Here is a 13,854-nt window from a genome sequence, read left to right as displayed (position 1 = left end):
CTACTTTACAGAGTGTGGAAAGACTTCCGCCCGTTCCCCCTCCTCATTTTCTCCCAAATTTGTTTATCTTCTAGATTTGTTTTGCCAAAAATCCCCATTTTCAGATACGGAGGTTCCGGAAAATTGCCCAAAATCGGCATTGTGACCCCCCCCCCCTTCTTCAATTTTGACTTTTTTCCCCAACACTAACCCTAAAACAGTAACTGTAAGCACAGAAATGTTTTGAAATTTTTGTCCAAATCATAATGTTCGTATTTTTCCGCATATTTAGAAAAGAAAAATTCTCAAAAAAAAATTTACAAAAATTTTGGAAATTTTTTTCAGAATCATAATCTCCGTATTTTTTCGCATATTTTGAAAAAAAAATTCTGAAAAAAGTGGAAAATGAAGGAAATGGGGGTGGGGTAGTAATTTAGAAATGTCGATTTTTGCCAATTTTTTTGCAGATTCATATTCCCTGTAGCCAAAAAGGGGGGTTTGTATAAAAAAAAAAAATTTTAGAAAAAGAGTGGTTTTGGGGTGGGGACGGGCGGAAGTCTTGCCCAGAGGGTGTTGAGTGTTTTTATGGGGCACTGCACAGGTGCTATAGTATTTATTTATGAACAGTAAGCCACTACGTATATCATCATCAATCATCAACATTTAACATCCAGACATGGGTTAGACAGCTTAACAGTAACTGGCAAGGCCAAGGGCCACACCAGGTTCCATTGCTTTGGCTTGGTTTCTGCAGCTGGATGCCCTTCTTAACACCAACCACTTTACAGAGTGTATTGAGTGCTTTATACATGGCACCATCAACAGAACTTTTTACAAGGAACTAGCGCCCACACCAATGCATTTTACATGGTACCTTGGTTTTAGGATCTCAATTCTGTTGTGGTGATTGGGCCTCTAGACCTGTGAAGCTCTTGGGCAACTGCCCAGTGTACCCATACTTTAAGGGGGGGGGGGCAAATATAATGGTGTAATTGTAACCAGTAGATTGTGGCATAGTAGAGATGTTGCAAGTTACAGAGAAAAGCCAAGAAAGACTGCATGTTGTATATTTAAAGAAATAAGGAATTGAGAAGTGACATAGTAGACATTTTATTCAACTGTTAGGAAATTTTTCGCAACTGCTACAAGATAGAAGTAAATGCTAATGTTCACTTTAATAAAGAATTTCTTCAAATAGTGCTACTATGTTGATGTGAAAGTCCAGTGAGCTTATCTTTGGTGTCAAGTTAACCGTCTACCAGTAGCAGAATAGAAAGAAAAAGAGGGAAATTAATTCTTTGAAAGCTGAAAAGGAAAGAGAATGTTTTTTCCACAAATCTAGTAAATGCGAAAACTAATTTCTGCATGTCAGTGTGACACACTTTGACCCCCTTCTCTCACTATTCAATGACACTTCCTTATACTGGGGTGAGAGTAATAGTAGACATAGAGATGAAGACAGACAGAGAGAGAGAGAGAGAGAGAAAGAGACAAAGAAATTTAGGGAGAGTTGATGTTTTATTGAAAGTAGTAGTGTTGATGGTGACAAATTGTCTTGTTCAAGAACACAATACACAGCCCAATCTGGGAATCAAACTCACTACCACATGATTGTGAGCCTGACGTCCTAACCACTGAGCCATGTGACTTCACACATATATCTGTGTGTGTGTGTATACAGTCAAGAGATGAGATCCAGAGATACCCAATATAGAAAACACTTAATGATTTGAACTTACACTCTGAAATCTTCACTGAGCACTAAGTCCACAGGGTAAAAAGTGGCTATAGGAAGAATCAAGGTGAGCAGATGTTAATTATATAAATAAACAAATAAAACCATTTGGGGTAGATATACAAAATATGCATATATGTAAATAGAGAGAAAGCAAAGACTGAAATTACTCAAACAACAAATATTCATCATCATCATGATGTGGAAATTGTTCCAACAGTACTCATCATCATCATCATCGTCGTTTAACATCCGCTTTCCATGCTAGCATGGGTTGGACGATTTGACTGAGGACTGGTGAAACCGGATGGCAACACCAGGCTCCAATCTAATTTGGCAGAGTTTCTACAGCTGGATGCCCTTCCTAACGCCAACCACTCAGAGAGTGTAGTGGGTGCTTTTACGTGTCACCCGCACGAAAACGGCCACGCTCGAAATATGGAATTGACAAAGGGTGGTAAAACAAAAGAAAGATTGAGATGGCGATGTGGAAGGCCGTGTAAAAAGGAGAAAGGTTTGAGATGTGACAAATTTTTTGCCAATAGTAATCTGGACTTAAGAGAAATTTTAATATTCATTTACTTCTGGGCATATAAAGAAGCATCTGAAAGAAAATGTCAATGGAAGCTAGGATGGAATAGTGAGACTATTTGTTATTGGAAGAATTTCCTCCGTGACATACATGCAGTTGCTTCACTTTTTCCAGAAAAATGTTGTCAAAAAGTTATAGAGGTTTAAAGTTTGATAATTTTCACTCAATCAGGAAACAGGATTTGGAAGTTGCCATTTTGTGTGTGACAGCATGTCTTAGCAAATAAATTATGGAGGGGGGATAACTGAAATAAAAAAAAATTCTTTTTTTTTTGCTAAATTATAATCTCCGATATTGAAAACATAAGAAAAAAGCTTTCCATGCTAGCATGGGTTGGACGATTTGACTGAGGACTGGTGAAACCGGATGGCAACACCAGGCTCCAATCTAATTTGGCAGAGTTTCTACAGCTGGATGCCCTTCCTAACGCCAACCACTCAGAGAGTGTAGTGGGTGCTTTTACGTGTCACCCGCACGAAAACGGCCACGCTCAAAATGGTGTCTTTTATGTGCCACCCGCACAAGCCAGTCCAGGGGCACTGGCAACGATCTCACTCGAAAATCCTACGGGAGCCAGTCAGGCGGTACTGGCAACGGCCACGCTCAAAATGGTGCATCTCATGTGCCACCCGCACAAGAGCCAGTCCAGGGGCACTGGCAACGATCTTACTTGGCTTGCCGGGTCTTCTCACGCACAGCACATTTCCAAAGGTCTCGGTCAGTAGTCATCGCCTCGGTGAGGCCCAATGTACGAAGGTCTTGCCTCACCACCTCAGCCCAGGTCTTCCTGGGCCTACCTCTTCCACGGGTTCCCTCAACTGTTAGGGTGTGGCACTTTTTCACGCAGCTATCCTCATCCATTCTCACCACATGTCCATACCAGCGCAATCGTCTCTCTTGCACGCCACAACTGATGCTTCTAATGTTCAGCTTTTCTCTCAAGATACTTACACTCTGACGGGTATTCACATTGACATTACACATCCAATGGAGCATACTGGCTTCATTCCTTGCGAGCTTATGTATGTCCTCAGCAGTTACAGCCCATGTTTCACTGCCATGTAGCATGGCTGTTCGTACGCATGCGTCATACAGTCTGCCTTTTACTCTGAGTGAGAGTCCCTTTGTCGCCAGCAGGGGTAAGAGCTCTCTAAACTTTGCCCAGGCTATTCTTATTCTAGCAGCTACACTTTCAGCGCACCCACCCCCACTACTAACTTGGTCGCCCAGATAGCGGAAGCTATCGACTACCTCTAGTTTTTCACCCTGGAATGAGATAGAAGTTGTTTCCTGTTTGTTTACAGTCTTTATTGCACCTGAACATCTGCCACAAACAAAAACTAACTTGCTAGTTAACCTGCCTTTGATGTTGCTGCACCTCTTATGTGTCCATAGCTTTTCACCGGGTACATCTTATAGAGTTACTACCTACTCCTTTTCTACATACTGAGCAGGGCCATCTACCTGAAGGGGTTTGTGTTTTATCTACCTTCCTACTTATTAGGATTTTGGTTTTAGCTAGGTTGACTCTAAGGCCCTTCAATTCTAGACCTTGCTTCCACACCTGAAACTTCTCCTCTAGTTCTGATAGTGACTCCGCAATTAGGGCAAGGTATTCAGCATAGAGGAGCTCCCAGGGGCAACCTGTCTTGAACTCCTCTGTGATTGCCTGGAGGACTATGATAAATAAGAGGGGGCTGAGGACGGAACCTTGGTGGACCCCTACCTCTACCCGGAATTCATTGCTGTACTCATTTCCAACCCTCACCTTACTGGCAGCATCTCTGTACATGGCTCGCACAGCTCTCACTAACCATTCTTCTATCCCAAGTTTCCTCATTGACCACCAGATAAGGGATCGGGGGACCCTGTCAAAGGCTTTCTCCATGTCAATGAAAGCCAGGTACAGAGGTTTATCCTTAGCTAGGTATTTCTCCTGCAGCTGTCTCACTAGAAATAAGGCATCAGTAGTGCTTTTACCTGGCACGAACCCAAACTGCATCTCATCTAAATTGATTCGTTCCCTAATTAGTTGGGCTATGACCCTCTCTGTAACTTTCATAACCTGATCTAACAGCTTGATGCCTCTGTAATTATTTGTATCTAAAGCGTCACCTTTACCTTTGTAGCAGTTGACTATGATGCTGCTACACCAGTCATTGGGTATGACTCCTTCGTGTATCACCTGGTTCGTAATACGGGTGACTAGGCTATAGCCAACACTGCCAGATATTTTGAGCATCTCTGCAGTGATTCCTGATGGGCCGGGGGCTTTCCCGGTCTTCATACTCTTAATTGCTTTATCTACCCTGGTACTATCAACTCGGATAGCTGGTCCCTCTATTGGGTCGACATACGGCAGGCTCTCTTCCTCCCATTCATTCTCTTTATTAAGCAATCTATCGTAGTGGCATCTCCAGACCTCTTTCTTTGCATCCTCATTTAGTGCAAGCGTACCATCATCCATGCGAACACATTTCTCTCCTACAACATCACTATTCTCTCTCCTACACTGTCTTGCAACACGAAATACCTCGAGTCTTTGGTCCTCACGGCGCAGAACATTGGCAAATCTTTTCTTATCTGCTTCCCCTCTGGCTAAATAAACCTGTCGCCTAGCCTCCCTTCTGGCACATTGGTACAATTCCCTGCTACCACCGTTCTTCCAGTCCTTCCAAGCCTGTTTCTTTTGTCTAATAGCCCTGTCTACCTCCTTGTTCCACCACCACGTTACTCTGGGTCGGGAGGGGACCTTACACCACCCACAAATCTGGTCGGTGGCTTTCAACAGGTTGTCCCGCAGAAATCTCCAATTGTCTTCCACGTTGTATGATGCTATATCCCCTTCTATTTCGTTAAATGCTTCAAGTAACTTGTCTCTAAGTCTCTGTCCATTTGCAGGGTCTTTAAGCTTCCACACCCTTCTCCTCCAAGCCGGTCTAATTCTGGGCACCCATTTTGCCTTGATCCCAAAGTCGCTAACTACTAATCTATGTTGTGGGGTACATTCTTCGCCAGGGTAGGTTTTGGCATTTATAAGCCGCCCTCTTTCCCTATTTCTGGCGAGGATGTAGTCGATTTGGCTAGAGTGTCTGCCGGAGCGGTAGGTGACTAGGTGACTGGCAGGTTTCCTGAAGTTGGTATTGCAGACCATAAGATCGGTTGCATCACAGAACTCCAGCAGTCTGGTTCCCTCCTCGTTGCGGGAACCGAAGCCATAGCCTCCATGTATGCCATGGAAGCCTCCAGCACAACGTCCGACATGACCATTGAAGTCTCCAGCCACAAAGAGAAGGTCCCTGTCACTCGTCGACGAGGTAGTTTGCAAGAGGGTGTCATAGAATTGGTCTGTCAGACCATCTGGTAGCCCCGGTTGAGGTGCATAGGCTGAGATGACAGTAGCTATCCAAATAATATCGGTATCACTTTTAAAATCCACCCAAGGCTTGGTCTCCGTGTCATGCATCCTCTACAGAAATCGTGCTCTTGACACATCACAACACTAAGACAGAACTACTTTTCCTCAACTGGACCTGCTCTTTTTAACATCATTCCAAATCATATAAAGGAGGAAAAAGATTTCATAACCTCCAAAAAGTTCCTGGACGAATATCTCCAACAAATTCTAGATAAACCACCTATACCCCGATATACTGCTGCAAACAACAACTCTTTAATCGAATGGGCAATGGTGCCTAAAAATGACTATACAAAAATACAGCAGCTGTTTCTGGGGGCTCAGAATTACTTCATAATGTTGGCAGATATTAATATTAATCACATATAATGTAGCTTCTATATCACATCCAAGAATAGAAGACTGTTAGTGACATTTTAGAATATGATTACATTCTGAAATTTTTTGTTTATTTCATTTTGTAAACATATTAAAGATGACATTGCAGTTGAGAAAAAGAGGTAGAAGAGAATTCTAAATGAGCAAAATGAAATCAAATGTAGAATGGAACTTATCATCTAAGAGCAGGTAGTCCATACTCCTTACTCATTCAACCATTCTATTTCAAGAATATAGCATCTTGTTTTAACATACTTCATCACAGTTACTTATATTAAACTATGATCTGCTGCTGCTGATGATGATGATCTAAGCTTGGTTCATAAAGGGAGGAAACTAAACATTTAGTCCAGTATGCAATGATAAACAAACAACTTCTAGACTTTTACTAAAGTAACAGATCTTAAATTTGTTGTTGATGCCTCATTATCAATGTCAATTAGTTCCAAGAATGGTTAAAATATTCCCCTGTAGCATTTAACCAAGCATTGCATGAGTTTTCAAAGTTTTATAAGTTATTTGACCAATAAATTATTTGGCGTAACATTCTTTATTTCTTTCTCTAAATTAAAATACTGTCTTTTATATATATATATATATATATATATATATATATATATATATATATATATATATACTTGTTACTAAATTATATTTAAATGACTGACACACAGTTAACAGAGTTCCATGAAAAATTAAACATATTTTTACTTATAGCTTTATATTTAGTCTAAATCATTGCACACAGACACACACACACACACATTCATATTAGTAATTTAAGAGGAGACAAGTCATGGTATTTAATAGCTAATTCAATATATTTCAATCCACCACTTCACCTCATTGCCGCAAACAAAATCACTCTAAGTATAAGATATGAGCAGATTTCATTTTACATTTTTTGGTGAGCTTTCATGTTTGACAGTGATATATTTTGAAGGGTTTTTATAACATACACTTATATTTTGATCTCTACCAGTTTCTGGAAATAGCTGTAATATTGTTTGGTCAGAGCTTTCATGTATGATATCAATAACAATTGACTGTGACAACAATGATTTTTTTCTAACACACAAACACATTGGATTACATCCAAAAGAATGCCATCTAGGTAATTGGTAAAAGCTCCACTCATTAATATGTAACAGTCTGTAATCACCAACATATACTATATTTCTTCCACTGATATGACAATGGTTACTGCTCTCCTTGACTACAAATCTGTGTTTCACTCAATACACCTGCCAAGCAAAATGGATAAGTGGATAAGGTCATAGATTGTAAGTTCAAATCCATATTTGATTTCATTGTGTTTATTCAGAATGCTTTTAATTTCTCTTGATTCAGCTCGTGATGCTTTCCTAAATAGAAATCAAATTATGTAGAAATGTTGCCTGCAACATGTTGGCATCACAACCAGAAAGATTGATATTTAACCCACTTGACACGACAAAACCAGAACTAAACATAAACATTTACATTATATCTTAAAAGACACTGGTAGAATCATCAGCATCATCATCATTTAATATTTGTTCCATGCTGGCATGGGTTAAACAGTTTCTCAGGAGCTGGTGAGCCAGAGGACTATACCACGCTCTATTGTTTACTTTAGCATGGTTTCTATGACTAGATGCCCTTCTTAACACTGGCATCTTAACAGAGTGTACTGAGTGTTTTTTACATGGCACCAACACCAGCAAAGTCACCTAGTAACTTACAAAACAAGAACCCTCAAATGAGATGAGGAGTAGTATTGAGGAAGGTAGCTTTGTGTCTGGTGATGAGAAGTTAGAGTATGATAAAGGGACAGACATAGATGTCTTGCAGTAGATGAGATACATGAGGAGAAAGAGATAGACAAGCAGGCAGATAGACAGAGTGGAGAGATAGAGGAAAACATTTCTTTAGAAAGAAAATCTTCTGAATTCAAATGAGATAATGGTGACCTGTCAGAGAAATGAGTCCTGCAAGGTGGAGTGGCTCCATTCTCTGCAGCAATGCCATTGCAGTCATTATCGTGGAGCACAGTTGAGCACTCCACTTGTTCTGGGCTAAATGGCCCATCATCCCTCCCTTCAGTCTTCTGTTTCATAATCCCACCTTTTTTTCTTTTCTTTTAATTTTTTAAAGTGTTTAGCAAAAAAAAAAAAACAACAAAAGTAAAAAATTTCTAAATATTTTTTGTTTGACAGTAACAATTTGATCCAGTTAGTAACAAATATAAAGACAAAATACTTTATCTTTTAAAATCCCTTTATCTTATGTTGTTCTACAATCACTTCGCTATCTGACATATGGCACACCATGTACTTGTACAAGCATTGTTGATTTGATGGAGGGAGTGAGCTTATGTGAAGCACAAACACTTGATCATTATAAACATATTATATATGCTGGTTGTTCAGAAAGAAATTGCAAAACTGTTTTCTAAGATCAAGAGACTACTATTAATCATTAAAATTTAGATTGAATTTAAACAAGAATTGTGACTGTTGTTTGTAGAAATCAGCAAACAAATTATCTGCTGATGCATACTGATGTCTACCAAACCAATTGTATATCATCTCTTATGCAGAACAGTGAGAATTTAAACTGTAACATACCTATTCATTCTTAATACATTCTGGTAGACCCAAATGTGAATATACTAATTGCTGTTGTATTTCATCCACAGCACATTCAATTCATTGACATAAGAGAAATCTTAGACACTAATATTTTAGTTTTGTTGTGTCTCATCAGCTGTCCTGTTTCCACCTTACACTGGTGACTCAATTCAGAAAAAATATGCAGTGCACAATATATAAAATGTTTCAACTAGTTACAATTGACCAGCTCATGTACAGTCTGGTGCTCTAACTTTGAGAACACTGCAAGTCTACAATTTCACTCATAAAGATAAAAACTACCAAAAATATGAGAGTCCTATTTGGACAATTATTTGAAAGTAGATGCGTGACCTACATCTCATGTCAAGAGACATAGTATCAGCCTTTTTTTGTTTTGATTCTAGACACATGTTTACAGACCTGTCGCCAGACTTTGGTGTCTGGAGAAGCTTCAGAATATTTTGGGTGGGCACTAATTTGAATTGCAGAAAGATTTTTGTAAACTGTATTTTCTAAATCTGAGGGTGCACCATTGAATAGCAAGGAGGCAGTGTCATCCAGTGCATCCCCTTAGCAACAGGCATGCATGTTTATCCAGACTCCATAGAATCTCCATAAACTTTTCATATGTCTTTAAAATTTCCCATTCCCGTACCAGTTTCCCAGCAATAAACTATGTACATATGAACAATTTGATTGTTTTTTTTTCTTCCATGTTTATATTGCTTGCCTTTTTATTTTGCATATTGATTTTTTGCTTTGTTTGCACACGCATCCCAGTAGTTTGATAGATGCTGAACTCCTCTCAGTTGCTGGCTGTTAATGGGTGATTTCTTTAGGTATTGTAGGTAGTGTTCTTTGTCAGTAAACTTTATTAAATCTTTTCTGTAGCCTTTCTGAGAAGTTTTATATAATAATTTTCTTGTATTTATATGAATAATTAAATTTTCAAAATATCAATTTGGGTTAATTATTTTAGATTGCTTGTCTCAGGAATACTGAATATATTCATGTTTCATGCATAAGTACTCAAATATAATATGCATCCCTAATTATTGGCAAAACAAGTCCTGGAAAAAATATCTTTTGTGTATAATTTTACAAGCATTGGAAAAGAAATGTTTGGTAAAATTTATTATTATTGCTGCATTAAGTATTACTCTTTTACTCTTTTACTTGTTTCAGTCATTTGACTGTGGCTATGCTGGAGCACCGCCTTTAGTCGAGCAAATCAACCCCAAGACTTATTCTTTGTAAGCCTAGTACTGATTCTATTGGTCTCTTTTGCTGAACCGCTAATTTACGGGTACGTAAACACACCAGCATCAGTTGTCAAGCAATATTGAGGGGACAAACACAGACACACAAACATACACACACATGCATACATACATACATACATACATACATACATACATACATACATACAAACATACATACATACATACATACATACATATATACATACATATATATATATATATATATATATATATATATATATATATATATATATACATATATACATATATACCATGGGCTTCTTTCAGTTTCCATCTACCAAATCCACTCACAAGGCTTTGGTCAGCCCGAGGCTAGAGTAGAAGACACTTGCCCAAGATGCCACGCAGTGGGACTGAACCCGGAACCATGTGGTTCGTAAGCAAGCTACTTACCACACAGTCACTCCTATGCCTATTATACTGATAAAGTTCAGACATCCTAAATAAAATAAAAAGTAAATATGAACATGAATAATTCAAATGAATAAGCCACAAAAGTGCACCTGTTGTAAAAATCAACAAAATGGAAATCTTATTATCATGATCTCTTTTTAGAAAATCAATTTGATTTTGATAATGACAATATACATTGCAATTCAGTTTGTACTGTGTGGCACATATAGTTGTGTTGTAAAGTATTTATTGTTGAACACCTTAGCATTTAAACTGGCCATATCCAGCCCAGATATTCAACCTGTTTTACATTCAAACCAACCTGATCTAGTCTCTCACACCTACACTACAATGTCGTTCTAAAAATAACAATCATATCATCAAAATTTTGAAGCCACAAGATAATGCATAATTAATTCAAAACTATGTGCATAAATAAGCATCATATTTGACAGTAATTTGAATGCTTGAGGATTAAAGGCAAATTTTAAAAAAAACTTAACTTTCTTTTATTAAGCATTTTTCTGAAGAAAAATCTTAGGATATTGAACATCGCAAACAAGGTTAGCAAAAGTTTATTTTTTTAAATTTAAAGTAAAAAAATTTTTAATCAGAAATTTAAATAAATTGAAACACAACAATTAAAATTTTCAAAAATTGAAAAAACATTTTAAATATTGGTTTCAAATTTTGACACAAGTCCAGCAATTTAGGGGGAGAGGTTGAGCCAATTTCATTGACCCCAGTGTCCAATGGTATTGACCCTAAAGTGCAAAGCCAACCTCAACACAATTTGAATTCAGAATGTAAAGACAGATGAAATGCTGCTAAGCATTTTGCCTGGCATGCTAACAATTCTGCCAGTTTACTACCCCCAAAAAAAAGAAAAGGAAAAGAAAGCATTTTGAATATTAACGTATGATTTTGAGGGACGTAAATTGTGTTGACTGACACAGTACATAGTAACTATTTATAGTACTAAATCACTATCATAGAAAATTATAGTAAGTTAAACAATTTATTATGCCTGAGTTAGCATGAATAAAAACTTACTTTCAGTCATGCTCTACCAAATATGGCCATGCATTTGAGGGTGAGAAAAATGAGTAATATTTAGTTTTTGTGTACAAATAATACACATTTGAGATATTTAAGTTACAAAATCTGGAAAAAGAAGCATGTACATTGTTCACAAATAAATATTATAAGCAGACACTTTTTTGAAAAGTATTTATCTACTGATCTGTGTAAATTGCAAACAGTACATGTGTACCTAAAGTTCTGTTAAATTGCATGTCGGTTTTGAAAGTTGACTCTAAATATCACACAATTCATAGAAGCTCTGTTTAGTATGTAGATTATTTGAAACTTTCGTAAACACAAAGTGTTAGTCAAAGAACTGTATTTGATAAATAAAATTTTAAAAAACATTAGACCAAGATCTAAAAATAGCTTAATCTCAATGATATCCCGAATTTATATAAATTATTTATAATTCAAGTGTTATTCTAGAAAGCAGTAAAACATCGTCTGTGACAGAAGATTAGATTCCTAAAAATAAGATAAAACTACTTTATTAGATATTATGTAACCATAGTAGGTATAAACAATTCTAACCAGATGTAAAACAGTCAAAGAAGAATTATAGAAAATTTATGGATTACTTTGATAGTTTCTTTTCATTTCTTTTGTTATTATTAGGGGATAAATCAGTCTAATAATACACCCACATAAAGTTGACAATATTTGTATTAAGTGGCAAAAAATCTTTACTTCCAATATATAACATATGTAGCTATGTGATATAATTGATGAATGTTTTATTCCCTTGTGGTGCAGAGTTCAAATCTTGAAGACTTAACTTAAGCCATTAGACAAAGCCACAGATTTGGTAGGGCAAAATTTAGAACTATCAAATGTGCTTAGTATTCAGATGTATTAAGATTATATTTCTTAAAATAAATATCTAACAAACAGATAAAAGCTAGTTTGTGATATATAGATAATGAACATACTATCAAAGGAGACAACAGCTGCAGAAAGAGTAGCAGCAGCAATAGCAAAATTCTGAAGCACTAAGAAAGCAAAAGATCTCAGACCTGTCCTGATGAAGAAACTTATAGTAATAGTTTTTAAAATATTCAGAAAACAACTTTAACACTTTAGCATTTAATCTGACCATATCCAGCCCAAATATTCAACTAGTTTCATGTTTAAACTGGCCAGATCTTACACTTATCCAACAATGTTATTCTAAAAATAAACAATCATATTATTGAAATCTTGAAGATTCATAATAATGCACAATTAATACAAAATAACATAAATAAATAGCATTGCATTTGACAGAATAATCTGAATGCCAAAAAGTTAATAGTGAAAAATCTGTAGCGCACACTCTAGTGAAATTCTTCTCTCCTTTATTATATATGCATACATTCAAACAAAGCAGGTAACAGCTAACCTTTGGCCACTATTTGGACCCCATTGTGTCCACCACTCTGGTTAGAATTTGTCTCTTATTCTATTGTGTCAATATGCAACCTAACCAATCGCAGCCTCCAAATAAACCATGTGAGACAGTCTGTCCTTAACTCCAATTTTGAGCATACCATTAGCTATAAATACTCAACTTCTCCTTGTCTCAAGGTCTTTGGTTCCAGACCTTCTAATTTCTAACCACTGACCAAACAATACAGACAGTTCCAGCAACGACGCTAGACAACACCCGTCCAACAGCATCACAGCAACCTCCATCTTCGTCGCTACCATCATGTCTCTCACCAACGTTGTCAACAACATCTCTACGTATACAGCACCAGCCATGCTGCACAGGTTCTAGCATAGTGCTGTTCATGAGCTACCTCATTATGGTTAACAGCAAACATACAACCCACACAGATGTATGTAAATATATCAAATCTTTCATAAGCTTTCTACTCGGTTGTGTCTCTTCTCTCTTTTCCAACTGGCACATTATATTTATTATTTCAGCCTTCTGATATGAGTTGATATTAGATGGTCACACAACACACACCATGGACCACTATTTATAATGGTGACCCCGATATGGGACACCCTGACCATCTATAAATCTTTTTCACAACGCATTCAGTAAGTGAATGATTTTTGTGGTGTAAGAGCAATCAAATAAAAGTTTTTTAAAACATTTTAGCACACTTTATATGGAAAGTTTAAAATTAAAGTTAAAAAGATTGTTTTAAAGTTTAAAATTTAGAAAAAATGTATGGAAAGCTATTGCTTACTTTTGTATTTCGGGATGGTCATTTTTTTTTTGTTTTTTTTGCTTACTTTGTTTTATTAATCATATTTGTCCACTATAAAATTATGAAAAACACATTTTCCTTACAATTCCTCTCCCAAGTATTAGCATGGATTTTCTGAAGCCTTGAATTTTAATTTTTAAAATCCAAGGTGTACATAGACACTCCTTTCATTGC

The 13,854-nt window shown here is 36.9% G+C and overlaps 1 protein-coding gene across 1 annotated transcript in view; it reads left to right on the top strand.

Moving 5' to 3' along the window:
• LOC106884360 (endoplasmic reticulum mannosyl-oligosaccharide 1,2-alpha-mannosidase) overlaps nucleotides 1-13,854 on the top strand; it is a 67,575-nt gene that overhangs the window by 1,169 nt on the left and 52,552 nt on the right. The gene's annotated exons all lie outside the window — the stretch shown is intronic.

This window comes from Octopus bimaculoides, chromosome 2 (genome assembly GCF_046866305.1).
Source record: "Octopus bimaculoides isolate indiv1 chromosome 2, ASM4686630v1, whole genome shotgun sequence".
Classification (NCBI taxonomy): Eukaryota; Metazoa; Mollusca; class Cephalopoda; order Octopoda; family Octopodidae; genus Octopus; species Octopus bimaculoides.
This window is presented reverse-complemented; position numbering and strand designations above follow the sequence as displayed.